This window comes from Panthera pardus, unplaced genomic scaffold (genome assembly GCF_024362965.1).
Source record: "Panthera pardus isolate Hobbes unplaced genomic scaffold, ASM2436296v1 HiC_scaffold_2, whole genome shotgun sequence".
In the NCBI taxonomy this organism is placed as follows: domain Eukaryota; kingdom Metazoa; phylum Chordata; class Mammalia; order Carnivora; family Felidae; genus Panthera; species Panthera pardus.
Window position 1 is genome coordinate 102,040,585 of NW_026526765.1, and position 15,036 is coordinate 102,055,620.

General features: G+C 43.1%; 1 protein-coding gene and 1 long non-coding RNA gene across 2 annotated transcripts in view; one reads left to right on the forward strand and one right to left on the reverse strand.

Annotated features, from left to right (window-relative positions):
- Positions 1–15,036, reverse strand: part of MAP1B (microtubule associated protein 1B) — a 99,668-nt gene that overhangs the window by 54,206 nt on the left and 30,426 nt on the right. The window lies entirely within an intron of this gene.
- LOC109275030 (uncharacterized) lies at positions 196–5,528 on the forward strand. Its single transcript, XR_002083947.2, has 2 exons — positions 196–367; positions 4,834–5,528. It is a non-coding gene; the product is annotated as an uncharacterized LOC109275030 (long non-coding RNA).

Consider the following 15,036-nt stretch of genomic DNA (forward strand, 5'->3'; position numbering starts at 1 on the left):
CGGTACAAATGTGAGTTGTCACTAACATCCTGAAATTTAACAATCACCCTCAGGATTAGGAATCAATAGCTCCTCTTTCTTCTGTGCTTAAGCATCTCTGCCATATTTTATGCTTATACTACTCAATTAGCACACAATGGCTTTTATTATGTGGTCATGCAATTCCATTTTCACGTTGCCTTTTTTTTTTTCTTTCCTAAGAAGATGAGATTCTAAAATTTCCTGCCTCCATCTGTTGACTCCTTGGTCCATAAGTGTTTATTTGGCCAGAAAGATTTCTGTTTTGTCTTCTAAATCAAATGCTCATTCCCTCGGGTGATGATGGTGGTCGGAGGGGAGCACTTAAGGAATTCCATACTGAAGAAAGGTAAGCTGAGGAGCAGGGAGTGGTCAATGTCATGGGTAAGGTCTGCACCCACCAGGCTAGTGCTTTTTCCCTACTGCCTTCAGCCAGTCTGGCGTAGCAAGTGCAGTCCAGTGCAATGGCGAAAGTCGTAAAGGGCAATCAGTGTTTGAGAAGCAGAGGAAGTGAGAAGCAGGGAATGGGGTACAGAGCTTCAAGCCTGAGGAGCTAGATGTGTCCAAAATGAAAATCCTTCAACAACTTCCTGTGCTCTTTGTATCAGATGTTCCACCAAAATGCTACTCAAAGCGAGGAGAAAACTGTAAAGAAATGACAAGATTCAGGAAACATCCTAAAAATGGCCATCATGGATGGCCACTGCTCTCCCAAATCTGCTGATGTTGAGAACACAGTGTGGAGACCCTGAGTGTGGCTTGTGTGTGCTTGGAAATGATGGTTGTGCAATCCCTTGATAAAGGACATTACCCTTGCACAGACTTAAACACTGTGCCTTATTTACAAAGAGATTTTATTTAATCCATCACATATTTTTGTTGTTAGTATAACTACCAGAAACTTCTAAAGACAGGAATACACGAAACCACAACCTCTGTTTCTGAGCCAAAACATTCTCACTAAATCATATTCTCAGTCACTGCTTTTGTTAAGTCAGTCCACCGCTCAAGAACCACCAATGGCTCCCAAGTGTCCTCAGGACCGAACCCAAACTCTTCAGCCTAGAATTTACGCTCTTTCACAAGCTGGCTCTTTGCTATACTCTGAAGGGAACAAACGTACAAAACATGGGATTATCACTCTTGAGGAGTTTAATATTCTAGTCAATGAGGCCAGATCTTTACATAGAAAATGTTTAGAAAATAAGGTATTCTAGTATAAAGTCAGTAACTGAGCCAGTGAAAAGGACACAGTGTGTAAGGACATAGATTTATCTCCCATTCACCAGAATGCCCAGCCTTCCATTTCTACTCTCTTCAGAAAAATACCTAATCCATTGTTCAGCCCGAAGGCTAGAATAATCTAGGCTTTGGAGCACCATGATGACACATGAAAACTTGCAGTGCACCTGTATTTGTCAGGGTAAGGGCTCCCCAGCTGAAAGACTCCCAGCTTAGAAGACACTCTCCAGATGTACAAAAGCTGACAGGAACTGTTCAGGTGCCTGTTCACAGTGCACGGAGAAATACACAAAGGGGAAGGCCCGAGAACGCCCAGGACCTGCTGGAATCCCCAGAAGCAGTGGGTCTGAGGAAAAGAGGCCCCAGGAGTAAGAAGCAGCTTCCAAAATCCCCCGATGCTGGTCACAAAAAGCAGTACAAGTGGTAGGCCTGGAGGCCTTGTTCTACGTGTACCTCTCTAGCTGGTGGGGGTCCCATGTTTATTTACTCAGGAAAACCGTGGTTGGCAAAGTTTAAGAGCTCGGCTGGGCAGGATGCTGGGCACGGCTGAGACGATAAGCCTCAATGCTCGTCCACTCCCTGTGATCTCGCCTGCCTGTGGCCATGTGCACTGGCCACATTAACTAAAACTCATCAGACCTCCTTTTGTGTTGCATAGGCACTACCTCTGTGTCTATCTACAAATAGACAAAGCAGTTACAGCAAACTGGCATGGGACCAAAGGCATCCAAATGGTCCCAAAACAAGTCAACCCAACATACAGTTGGAGGAAAGTCACTCAGTCTATGTGGAGTCACACATGGGCACTGAGCAAGGCTGTCACAACTCCTTGGGCCCTAAATCCTGTGCCCTCTGCTCATGAGGACACTTCGGGTACACACCATTTCTAGAGAATCTGACAGTGTCAGTGACAGATACACAAGAGTGACCTAGGCATGGGAGACAAGTAAGAAAGAAATTAATTCCCTGGTGGAAACATAAGCAAAATAATAAAAGTAATAATAACTCCATCACAATACACTTGCTTTGGTTTTGCTTGTGTTCAGTATGAGAGACGTGCAGGGCATTCGAATCAAGAACTGCTTGCTAACTGTATTTCCAACCTGCAAGTTTTAGTTGGGAATTATGTGTTGAAAGTTGTCTTGTCAATCTAAAGAAAGATTTTTCTTTTAATGGAAATCGTAAACACCAGCACAAGGCTTTGGGAAGGAAGGAGTCTGTGTAGCAAGCACCCTGGCCACAAGGTCCCACAGCTGAGAGCGGGAGATATCTGGACATTTCCATTTTCATTTGTTATTCAAAGTTGACCTGTGGTCTCTAAACAAAGGGTGAGGGATTTCCTCTCTCCTTGTTTGAGGACCAACAGAAGGGAACCCGGAGAATTAATAAGGAAAAGGAGACTTGAGTTCGTTACCTTCAACGGTTTATATTCCTAACTGCCCATCTTATTTATCCCCCCCCACCCCACCCCACTACCACCCAAAGCCGCAAACCATCTCGCTGCCCGGGTGGCCTTGCTCAGTTCCAATCCACAGTTATAAATTATCACCACACTCTCCCCAGCCCTCAATTCTGCTTGTCGTCACTTTACCCTTTAGTAAGACTGGAATGGAAGATCGGTACCCACGAAAACAGCAAAATACTATTGCTCCTGACAGATATTTCCAGACTATTTCCAGCCAATTAAAAGACCTCATTACCTTCACGTGACTAAGCTTCAGTGATTCTTCGGGGATTCTTGTCAAGGCAGATCTGGTCCCTGCACATTTGGGAAATCGTTCACAGCAGGGAAGACAATGCAGGTTTGGGACCCGTACACTCCCTCCCTGCCCCCTCCTAGGAGAACTCAGGCGGCCAGCAGCACAGCCTGTTGCTATGTAACAGAGCAAAGCTAACATGTGGTCTCATGTGTGCAAATGGGAAGGGAAGGGAGACAAATCTGTGCAAAAAGACTCAGCAAACAGATATCTGAGGCAAATACAAGGTAACTGAGTAAATATTTGTCTACAATCTGCTCAGAATTCATAGAGCCAGATGCCAAACATAGCCATAGTACAATTTCCTGACTTAAATTTTGTTTTCTTATACTCACTCCTGGGACCTTAGACAAGCTTTCTTCTCAGACTTCAGACGGCCTTGGTTTCCTTGTGGTTCCTCTTGTGGAACCACATTGCTTCTGGTTATAGCAAGGCCGGCCACAGGCCCAGGATCCACATTGTAGCCACACTGATTGCAAAGGCTTAACTGTACAATGTTCTCCCTTGAAATGGTCTTTTTCAACAAAAGCTACACTTCTTTTAAAACCTGGCTGATTTATAAGAAATGCCATAAAAAAATAGCATGAGATTTTCCAAACACTTTCTTTTTTCTGCCTGTTTCCTTCAGAGACCCGCTTTTGGTCAACAATAACACTTCGAGTAGGCAGGGGAGAAACCACGGTTAGAGGCTTGGGTTTTACAGAATTTTACAAATTCCCATTTTAAGAAGTGAGGGGCTGACTGCTTAACTGTATCACACCACTCCTAGAAAAAAAAAAAAAACACCTTGTTTTTTTATGTATATAAAACAAGATAGGAAAAGCTACATACCTACTCTGCCAGAATCCCGTTCTGATTTTACCTTTAAAAAGAACTACGTTTGGGGCACCTGAGTGGCTCAGTCAGTTAAGCATCTGACTCCTGATTTCAGTTCAGGTCATGATCTCACGCTCCATGGGATCGAGCTCTACTTTGGGCTCTGTGCTGACAGCACAGAGCCTGCTTGGGATTCTGTCTCTCTCTCTCTCTCTCTCTCTCTCTCTCTCTCTGCCCCTCCCCTGCTTGTGCACTCTTTCTCTCTCAAAATAAATAAATAAATAAACATTAAAAAAAAAATAAAAATAAAAACAACTACCTTCTAAATGAACCGAGGAATCCCCACATTAGATCCTGGAACAGTAAAAGGACATGAATGGAACAAATGGGGAAATCCAAATAAAATCTGTAGTTTATCTAATAGCATTCTACCAATGTTAATTTCGTACTTTTGATTAAAGTGCCATGGTTATATAAGTTATTAATAATGTAATAGGAGAAGCAGGGTGAAGGGTGTACAGGAAGGCTCTGTACCCTTTGCATAAATCTAAAATTACTAAAAATTCTGTATATCTAAAATCTAAAAATTTTTCTGTAAATCTAAAATTATTCAAAAATAAATGCCTAAATACATAAATGTCAAAAGTGATTAAAGACATGTTCAGTCCAACAGTGGTTATTTCCTATCTGAAAAACAAGGGAGAGAGCTGTGAGAACCATGAATTATTCTAGAACCAGGACCCAGGGTGAAGCTGGCCCCACATGGTGGGTTCGGGAGCTGAATGACAGGGAGGGCAGTAACACCACACTCCTTTCAGTCCTGAAGAGATGGCCATTCCAAGACTTTAACAAATTATGAAAGAAAATGCATGCCTACTGTGGACAGCTGGGACACCATAAGCAAAGCAGCAGCCAGCATTCACCTAAATCACCTTCCCTGGAAGCAATCTTTCTTGCTCCTCTCTCACTTCCATACTTACATTTTTTTTTTTTTTTACAGTGGAGGGCATATTGGAAAACCGTGGTCCTGCTGTCTTCCCTTCCTGCCCTATCACAGATGACTTCCCCACATTAATCCAAAGCTCTGCAAATACAAGGGTCAATGGCTGCCCACTAACTCCACAGTGTACCAGCTTTCAATTCACAGAACCACACATCAACTGCTGTCGTCAGGGTGCCTCAAAGTTACAGCTGTGCGGTTGAGGAAAAAAATCAGTCCTGTATCCAATTCTCTCTGGGTTTTAGTTACTCCTCACTGGTAAATTCGACAAAACAGGTTGTTCCAGAACGTTTGGGTCCATTCTGACTCTGTGGCCAGCTACTGATGCTTAGAATAAAATACCAGTCACCATCAGAGAAAATCTGAGATGAGAACACAGAATGGAAATTAAGTGCCCGGAGTAATACTGGCATAAAATCTTAAGTGCAATCCGCAATTAAGTGTATAATAAAATAAAAATAGCAGACATCAAGACCTAGAAAACTATGGCGTGGATTTAAGTGAGCCAGCCTGCTTGTGTTGCACAATAAGTCAACACATTCATATTTGTAAAAACAAAGTGGGAATAAGTAACTGCCCAATTGTAAGAAATGGGTGAAAACTTAGGGGTGTAAAGGATACAGAAATGGCCCAGGCCTAGCTCCTATTCAGGACAGTGGGATCCCACATGACACACACACACACACACACACACACACACACACACACACCCTAAAATAAACTTAATTCTACTAAGATTTTCCTCTCCGTGGTGCACTCAAGTGGCTACACCAATATTCAGGAGAGAAAACCAAACATACACAGGGAAGTTGGCTTTGAGGAATAAATTTAAATTCCTCTTTGAATTTCATTTGCCTCACTGCCTTTTGGCTCCAGGGTCTATCTAGAACTAGAAGAGAAAACGTTTCTTTTTTTCCCATCTCCTGTCCCCACCGCCCTCTGTTTTCTGTTCCAACCTGCGTGTCTCCCAGGTTCTGAATGAAAGTAGAGAGGAGTGACAGAAGAAGCCAGAGGCATCCCCACTGAGCAAACAGACCCTATCCAGAGGGCATCCTGGGAGACTTTAGACAATCTGTTTGGAAAATCAAGTTCTCCATTCCCAGGAAGCTGGACACAGTCTTACTACCGACCTAACAATCTTTTCAACAAAGGCAGCAAAGCACCAACACTTCTTGTCAAATGCATTCATCAGATATATGTCGAAAGTGCACAGTCTAATAAATGTCAGTTCTGAAGAAAGGGAAATTAAGATTTTGCTTACCACGTCTCCTAAGTCTCAACGTGCTTTACTAATACATTTTTCCAAGGGGAGATAAATCATTTGGTTAGAAACGGGAAATGTCTTCCAAGATATTTTGAAGGAACAGTGTTGCCCAAGACCTCAGGGTGGAATACTACATTCTCGACCATGTAGCTTTCTAAAGTTTAGAAAGAGCAGAAAACTGTGTTGGGATTTACATGTGAATATTCACTAAGATAAATATATATATTTTTTATAGATAAGAATTGTTCTTATATTCAAAGAAAGTTACCATTTCCCTAATTTGGGTGATTGCCCCTCCTCTGTACCCAAAAGAAGTTCCGGAAACTACTGTCCTGAACCCCACTTTGCCTGGGCCCTCTTAATTCTCACATTAATTTTTTCCTTTGGGTTGGGTAACAAGGTTTTGTTTCTCAGTCTATAAATCTGTCCGTGAAGACACCAAACTGGATCCTCCTCTGGTTCACTCTGTAATTGGCAGGGTTTCCCAGGCAACAGCCACCAACCCCAGTCCATCGAATAGCCACCAATTTTCTCCCTTGACATCTCTCCCAAGCCCTCCCCTCCCAGCTGGCCATCCCCACCACCCCACTAATCTTCTGTCTGCAGCAGGAGGAGAGAATGGGCAGTGCAAGCGAGGCCACGTGAATCCCAGACAACTAATCACCTAGCGGGGTGTCCCCTGTGGGCCTCACTCTGAGCTGAACAGAGGGACTGAGGGACTCACCCAGGGACTGAGCAGCCATGTCAGGGCCTCTTTCCCTCCCAGATTATCTCCCTCCCTCCTTTTTTTTTTTTTTTTTAATTTTTTTAATGTTTGTTTATTTTTGAGAGACAGAGACAGCACGAGTGGGGGAGGGGCAGAGAGAGAGGGAGACAGAATCCAAAGCAGGTTCCAGGCTCTGAGGTGTCAGCACAGAGCCCGACACGGGGCTCGAACTCACAAACCGCGAGATCATGACCTGAGCCAAAGTCGGACGCTTAACTGACTGAGCCACCCAGGCACCTCCCCTTTCTTTTTTTAATTACTAAAAAGGACTCTTCCAGTAACTCATATAACCTGAAACATAAATAGCTATAGAGCAACTGATAAGGCACAGGTATTCTTCAAGATGTTGGCCCCGTAACAAAGACAGGCCTTTCTAATACAGCTTCACTGAGAAAGGTGCCAGCAGTGCTGATTCTAAGCTTTGCTTTTTTTTTTTTTTTAAGAGGATTTTGATAAAACAGATCCTTCCATCAGCTGTGTATAAGAGTACGCTTTAGCACATCCCACTGCCAATTAGGCTCTGCTTTTTAAAAAGGTTTTAGGTACCCCAGAAAGAAGCCAATACTGCATGTCAAAAGCATGTACTTCTTATGCTTGAAATCTATTTGCCCCAGACCTACAAGGTCCTCAGACTCTCTGCCTGGGGATACTGGAGTGCTGTAACTAAAGAACACCTTCCACTGGTATTCGAGGGTATTCAGAATTGAGTAGTGAGCTCTGAAACCAGAAGGCTGGAGTCTTAGCCCCATCTCTACTACTCGCTGGCTGTGTGACCTTGGGCAGGCTACTTAACCATTCTGTGCCCATTTCCTCAGGGCTAAATGGGGATAACCGTAGTACCTTACTTGTGGGAGGATGTGAGGATTACATTAGTTGATACACGTGAAGTGCCTAGAACAGTGCCTGGCACATGGTGAGCATTCAGCAAATGTTAGTTATTATTATTATGAGCTGTCATCAAGAATAAAGATCAAGTCAGGATGGCTTCATGGAAGGAAAGGAAACACACCCAGACTCAAAAGCCACTAGCTCTAAGGAAGGCAAGGATTCTTCCCTAGAATCTGATTCACCACATATGAAATCCCTAGAAAGGTGGCCTGCCTGAAAGTATTTTTAGATTTAATGAAGAAAGCAATCTAGTCCAAATTAGATGAGAGCTGCATGACTGTGAGACACAGCCCTGGGGCACTCTTCAGACTTTTTGGTTCTGGCGTCATGCTGGGCTGAAATAAATTGATTTAAATGAGTTAATAAAAAATTTGGTCGCCCTCTTTGCAAACAGTTTTGCACAGGTTTCTGAAACAGCTCAACTGAACAAACTCTTTCCTTGTAAAAGAGACTCTCTGCTTCAAAAAGAAGAATGGACATTTAATCTATGTAGCTTTTCTCAAATCACTCTCAGTGAGTCCCTGATTTGGCCTAGCCCTTTATCCAGCTTCAGCCTTTCTGGTAGGATTCCCAGCCAACTGCCCATATTTCTGGGCCTCACTCTACTCCTGAATGGAATTTAATGGATTTGGCTGGTTGTTCATCACTGGGTCCACGTGGAACAATATACCGAGCTTCATGCATAATAAATAAATGGCATTTCTAAGACAATGGGATGAACCTATCTGCAATCTAGAGTAAGAGCCTCTAAGGGCCCACTGGGCATGCTCATAATTAGCACGTGATTTAGAGCAACTCAATTTCCCACCATCGCTGCCTTGTGCCTTAAGGAAATCCACCAACACTTCACTGCTTCTTGGAGGAGATGCTTGGAGACTGAATGGAATATTGTCAGGTGAAATTAGGCCACTTCTGAGTTGTGCAACATTCCCCTTCAAAATTTGCTGATTACGCAAACACTGAATAATTACACTGATTCATGCATTATACTCCATCAGAATGACAAAGCATTCACACTGGCACCCCATTTCACTTTGCTAATGAAAAACAGCAAGCTTTTAAGACCACCATCCATCAAGAGAGAACTCATTCAGAGTAACGACAGGTGCACGACAATGAAAACGGGATTTTTTTAAGAACGTAGGCTGCTGCCAAATATTAAAATCATTCTATGTTTAATATCATTCTCTTTCTTTGCGTTCCTCTGAGCTTTGGCATTTTCTTTCAGCAGAGAAATAGAAAGGTTGATGCAAGAGATGTCAAATTCCCAGGAAGATCTTCTCTATAATTTCAGACGGTGCTGATGAGCATCTTCCACCAGGGTTTCTATCTAGAGGCCAATGCCCTTCCCTTCAACAGTCCAGTGGGTAATTCTGCACAAGGGTGGTTCTCAAAAATATTAATAAACTGAGCTGAGGAGGGAGTTTGTCCCAGACAGTGCCCCCCACAGCTGTACAGAATGTGATCTGCACTGACACAGAGAGTAATTCACAGGCAGCTCTAGAGACAGGCAGGGATGGGGCCCTTCTCTAAAATCATGCACAAGAGGCAACAGTCGCCAGCAACTCAGATGGCCAAGACAAGAGAGGGACTTGTGTTTTAGTTGTAAGAAGGAATGTATTCTAGGATTCCCCCCATGCAGCCTCCTCTCCCACACTTCTGGTTACAGCCTAGACTACACCTCAGGAGCACTACTGGCTTGTTTTTTCCCTTGCACTCTGAAAAGCACTATTGAAAAGATCCAAGCATAACACTTCATGTGTGCAAAAGTCCTTCATCCAGCAGTCTCAACTATAAGACATTTAGCCTAGAATCCAGTAAAAACAGGGGGGGAGGGAGTCCTAAAAATAGATACTGCTAAGTCAAAGCACTAAAGTTCAAGGACTTTATTCTAGGGAGATCCCTCGAGGTTTATCACAGATCAAGCCTTTCTGTCTCTGTCTCTTTTTCTCTTCTTATGATAGTTTTAATAGGTTTAATGGCTAGGTTTTGATTCTATTGAAGATTTGAAGGAATAAAACTGAAGGAAGGTACTGGGTCACCTGGAACTTCAGAACATGACCTTATTTGGAAATAGGGTCTTTGTAGACATAATTAGTGATGGTAAGGTCATTATCAGATTAGGATGGGCCCTAATCCAACAACTGATGCCATTATAAGAAGAAAAAAAAAAAATAGAGACTGAGACACAGGGAGAACATACCATGTTATGACAGAGGCAGATATTAGAGTGATACGTCTGTAAGCCAACCATGCCAAGGATGGCCAGCAACCCCCAGAAGTCAGGAGCAGGCATAGAATAGTTCTCCCTCAGAATCTCCAGAAGCAACCAGCCTCCCTGACATCTTGGTTTTGGACTTCTGGCCTCCAGAAGCATGAAAGAACACACTTTGGTTGTTACAACTGCCCAGTTTGGGATTCTTTGTTAAGGAACCCCAGGGAACTGATCCAGAATGGGTACATAGAAACAACTAAAGGTAATTTAGAAAGAAACAACTATAGCACCGTACAAGGGAGGAGTCCCAAATGGATAGTATGTTTTCTAAAAAATAGCTATACTTAAAAACCACAGCTGGGACCATTTCGCATGGTGGCAAACCAACAGGTTCTCTCCAGTAGGACGCTGAAGGCATAATGACATAATCCGACTCTGGACATTCAAAATCATCACCTTCATCTGGTTTTTAAAGGGCTGTATTCTGCTTAGGGTGTTCAAACGAGGCCTCTCTGCACTGTCTCACCCTACAGGCCTAAAAAGGAAATGTATTTGTTTGCTCCGTGAATTGCACTAAACATTCTCTTTATATTTAATATCTCAACATGGCAGTGTATTCTTTCATTCCTATACCCTCGGGACTAATATTTCGTATTTCCTTTTCTGGGAATCCTGGTCCACCTATACAGCTTATCTATAGTATGTGTTAAAATTTTTCTATATACTTAGTCAATATTTGTATCTTTCTATAGCAACTGCTCATACACACATACACACACAAACCACACATACCCCTTAAGAACACAACAGAAAAATCCTTTCTTTAAAGTCTAACCTAGTGACACCCTAGGCGATCAAACCTTTCACTAAGGATTTCACACAAGAACCAGAAAACCTTATTTCTGAAGGATGAACTATGAAGGTGGCCTTAGAATGATTATATCTTGTCTTCAAATCACCTAAAAACTCTTGTGCCTCAATTTACCACCACCTCCCCCTCTATTAAGACAAGGAAAATAAAAACCAGAAGCTAAACATGTTTAAATATAGGCTATGGCCCATATAAAAAATGGCCCGTTATCAGTTCTGATTTAGTCTATTCGTCTCTGCATGAACACCATGTGCTGAAGTCAGTTTACCAGGCTTTTTTTTTTTTTCGTTGAAACTTATGCTGGGGAATTTCTTGTTCCACTTGGGGTATACTTCTTTTCCTGAGAAATTCTTTTTCTTCATTTCAAGTCTCTTTAACTTGAAAAGTCTAAGTCTCCTCAAATCATCTTTGAAAATGAGAAGCACACAACTTTATGTAATTACTTTTAAAATGATCTTTTTAAGGGTCGATATTATATTTGTTTGCCTGTCACTCTTTCTCAACCGGCTCCACTATCCTGGCTTAGAGTCATCCGGGCACAGTTTTCCCTGCCTCTTGCCTGATGAGTCAGAGGTTACAGGACACTGCCCGTCCTCCTTGCCGAATGAAATGATGTGCACTTGGAAATGCAGGCCCCTCTCACAGGTGGGCGGGCTTCCACATTGAGGTCCCATCCACACCTGGAACCACACCCAGACCCCTCTACTGGGAGAGGAAGTTTAATGAGTCCTTAACCTTGGCTTTAAAAGGGTTCAAATTTGCCCTCTTCCTCCTAGGGAAAGTGGGATGGTTGGGGGGGGCGGGAGTGTCACACAGTGGGCCCAGAGAGGGTGGCCCAGCCCTGGGCCAGTCCCTCATTGCTGTCACCCCTCCCAGCAGGGACCCAACGTGGAGAGGGTCAGCAAACTGTCGCTCCTTAAAGCTCCACATGTCTCTTAGCTTCAGCCCTGTCAGCATTTTCGGAGTTAGGGCTGGGGGCTGCGTTCCAGAAATAATAAAAACCACCCATTTGCAGAAATACGTGGCAGGGCTGTATGCCTCGCAGCCTCTCTGCAGCCGAGCTGGGAGACTACAGGCAGACAGTGTCTGGTCAGTGAGGCCTGTCTCGGTGGGAAGCATTCAAGATGCAGGGGAAGGTCAGCCAGAGCCAGTACAAATGATGGATTTGCTGTCGCCCCCACCATAATGCAGAATCAGGGTGGAAACAATTGGAAGGAGTATTTTCTTTTTCTACCAAGCCTCTTAGTAATATGATATCATTGCCTTTGGCTTTTCTTTCTTTTCTCTCTTTTTTTTAAACCATGATCCTCTTACAAACCAAACATAAAATAGTCTCAGAACCTCTCCATATAAGGAGTCTCCAGACAGACTGATTCTGCACGTTGTTTCTTGGGCTGAATGGAGAAAGTAATTCTAGGGCACTTGCAAGCTCTCTGAGTCATGCGTTATGGGGTAACTGAGAGGGTGACTCACTGGGGAAAGGGCCTAACCTTTTCCAGGTCCAGGCTGGCCATGAGTAGGAAAGGTCACTCTGGCTACTGGTCTCCATTCCACGTGTTAATGGTTTCAAAAGACCCATTTGGCCTGAAGACAGGGCTGATCTGCTGGTGAAATGCCCAGCAAGAAGGCTCAGAATTCAGGCCTTTTCATCTATCTCTAACTGGGTATCAGAGGCGATTAAAAGCCTGCCCGATGAAATTAAAGGCCTGTGGCTACCGAGTCGTATTCAAAGACCTCCAACCATTTTAAATCCCAGAGCACAGAGCAACAACTGTTCAGCCCTGCCGGCCACACTCTGAGGTATGTCATGGTCACCAGAGCCACTGGCAGATCAGGGGCAGAGGAGAGAGGAAGAGAGGAAAAGATGGGAGGGATCAAGGAAAGAAGCTGGAGTGGGAGAGAAGAGCAAAGTGCAGGAACAGCTGCGGAGAAGCATGCGGGAGAGTGAAGTCCTGGGCAGGGCTCAAGACAGACAGACGCTAGAAAAAGCACCTGAAGTCTTGCTGAACGTGAGACTGAGGGCAACTCCGGTAACAGAGCGGCCCAAAAGGTGGGCAGGAATGGACCATGCACTGCCCCCACCCGCGGGAGCTGCTGCCTGGGGCCGGGTTATTGTGAGGCCAGCATTTCCATCACAAGGACCCACACACTGAGATCAGGATTGAGACACAAAGGGGAAAAAAAACGTGATGGACACCAGAAACCAAACAAGGCCCCCTTGGATCCTGGCCCTTTAATTCCCCCAAGTTATCTGAAGTTGAAAGGGATTTCATTCCACTGTGTGAGCATAATGTGATTGCTTCCATAGTACAGCTTTACCTCTTTTCAGGTGCATTTTTTAGTGAAAATTATTGGAGATGTGGAAATCTTCTCTTTAACATGCTCCTACTATGTTGTTCGAGTTTTTGTTTCTATCACAAGGAGCTTAATATAGAAAGGATCTATTCTTTTTTCCTGTTTCTCTGCAAAGAGATTTGTGATATTTAATAGTTCTCAAGGATATTTAACATTTTTTCTCTCCATTCTGGAAAAAAAAGCTTTATACCACTGTTCTTCAAGATAAAGTCTGCAAAACTTCAGCATGGCATAAAATCAAATTAGTGCGTTGCAACCAGTATTTTTCAAATATTAGAATAACGTGGAGGAGAAAATGTCACAAGGCATTGCAGACAGTTAAGGATGGGTTTTGTGAGACTTCTTGCTTCAATTTTATAGGTGGGCACGGGTCACCATATATTTTTTTGTAATGTAGTTAAGACAAAAGAAGTTTATACAACATTCCCATGCAATACATCTCTGAATATAAGTTTGCTGTCAGGTGAAAGGATAAAGTCCCCCATACCGGGCCCTTCTTATGTGCTGTATGCTGGATGTATATCTGCCATCCCTGTAGTCTTAATTCTAAAACTACCACAACCACTGACAAGATCAGAATTAACTTAATAATTGCTAACTTGAATTTTTATATAGAAAAAATATATATTGTAGAACTATAAACCAGCTTTGTTCATACTCTGTGACGTATCCTTCTATTTTATGATCTCCAAGAGAGAATTAAACTGCCTTTCTGAGCCTCGACTGCAGCCCTTTTCCCCGACTCATGTCATGGTAACTTATTATTCAAAAATGACAGGACCGGGATGATGTCAACCACATCTGATCCAAGGGTGTGACCCAGAAGAAGCCTCAAGCTTCCTCAGCATCGCTCAGGCACCACCAAGAGCCTCACCCCTCACCTTGTGAGGCTCAAAACGGCATCAGAATGCCAAACTGCAAAAAAAGAATAAACATCCAGCACTGGAAGAAAGCTCGGAATCCAGAAATTCTGGAGACGTGCCCAAGGGGAAGTACAAAATGTATTAGTAGAGCAGCCAGAACCAGAATCCAGGCTTCGGAGTCCCAGCCCCAGTGCAGTGCGCGTTGATATAGATTAAACGTGGAGGCACAGAACGACCCTAGAGGCTACCAGAGCTGGAGATAAGAGATTAGTGAATTTCTGTCTCAACTGGCTGGTCTATGTATCTACTCTAACCTCCTTAACTCAAAGTGACATCTGTGGCTTTTCGTGCCATGTCATTATTCCACTACATTCTAGTTTGAGGTTTCTGAGGTTAGTATGCAGAAGAGCTTTCCAACCTCTGACTCAAATGAACTCTATTTTCCCCAAACATATAACTTACTATTGAATCTCGTTTTCATGAGAAATACAAAAGCAATCGTGATTCATGTCTCCAATGCGAGGCTTACACGATTTTTGAAAATGTGCATACTTTTCTCTGACCGTAAAACAACATCTGCCTGTCGTAGAAAATGTAAATTATTACAGAAAAAGATAAGGAAGAAAACTAAATTAACTTCTTGACCTACTACTCAGTGATAACCCATATTAAAATGTGGGTGTATTTAATGTATCAAGATACAAAAATTCTTTCAGAGCACAACTGTGATTAAAGTGACAAATACCTTCATATATCCCGCCTTTTTACTCAACATTACACATCAGTAAAGATTCTTTAAATATAAGCTTTGTATTGTGGCCAAATATTACATCCTACTGATGAATTATTATTCATTACACCATCCACTATTATTGAAAATGGGGTTTTTCCACTTTTTCAGATATAAATAACATGGCAGTAAGCAGCTTTTTATCTCCGCTTATTTCTACAGAATATACTCACAGTAGGGAATTACTGGGT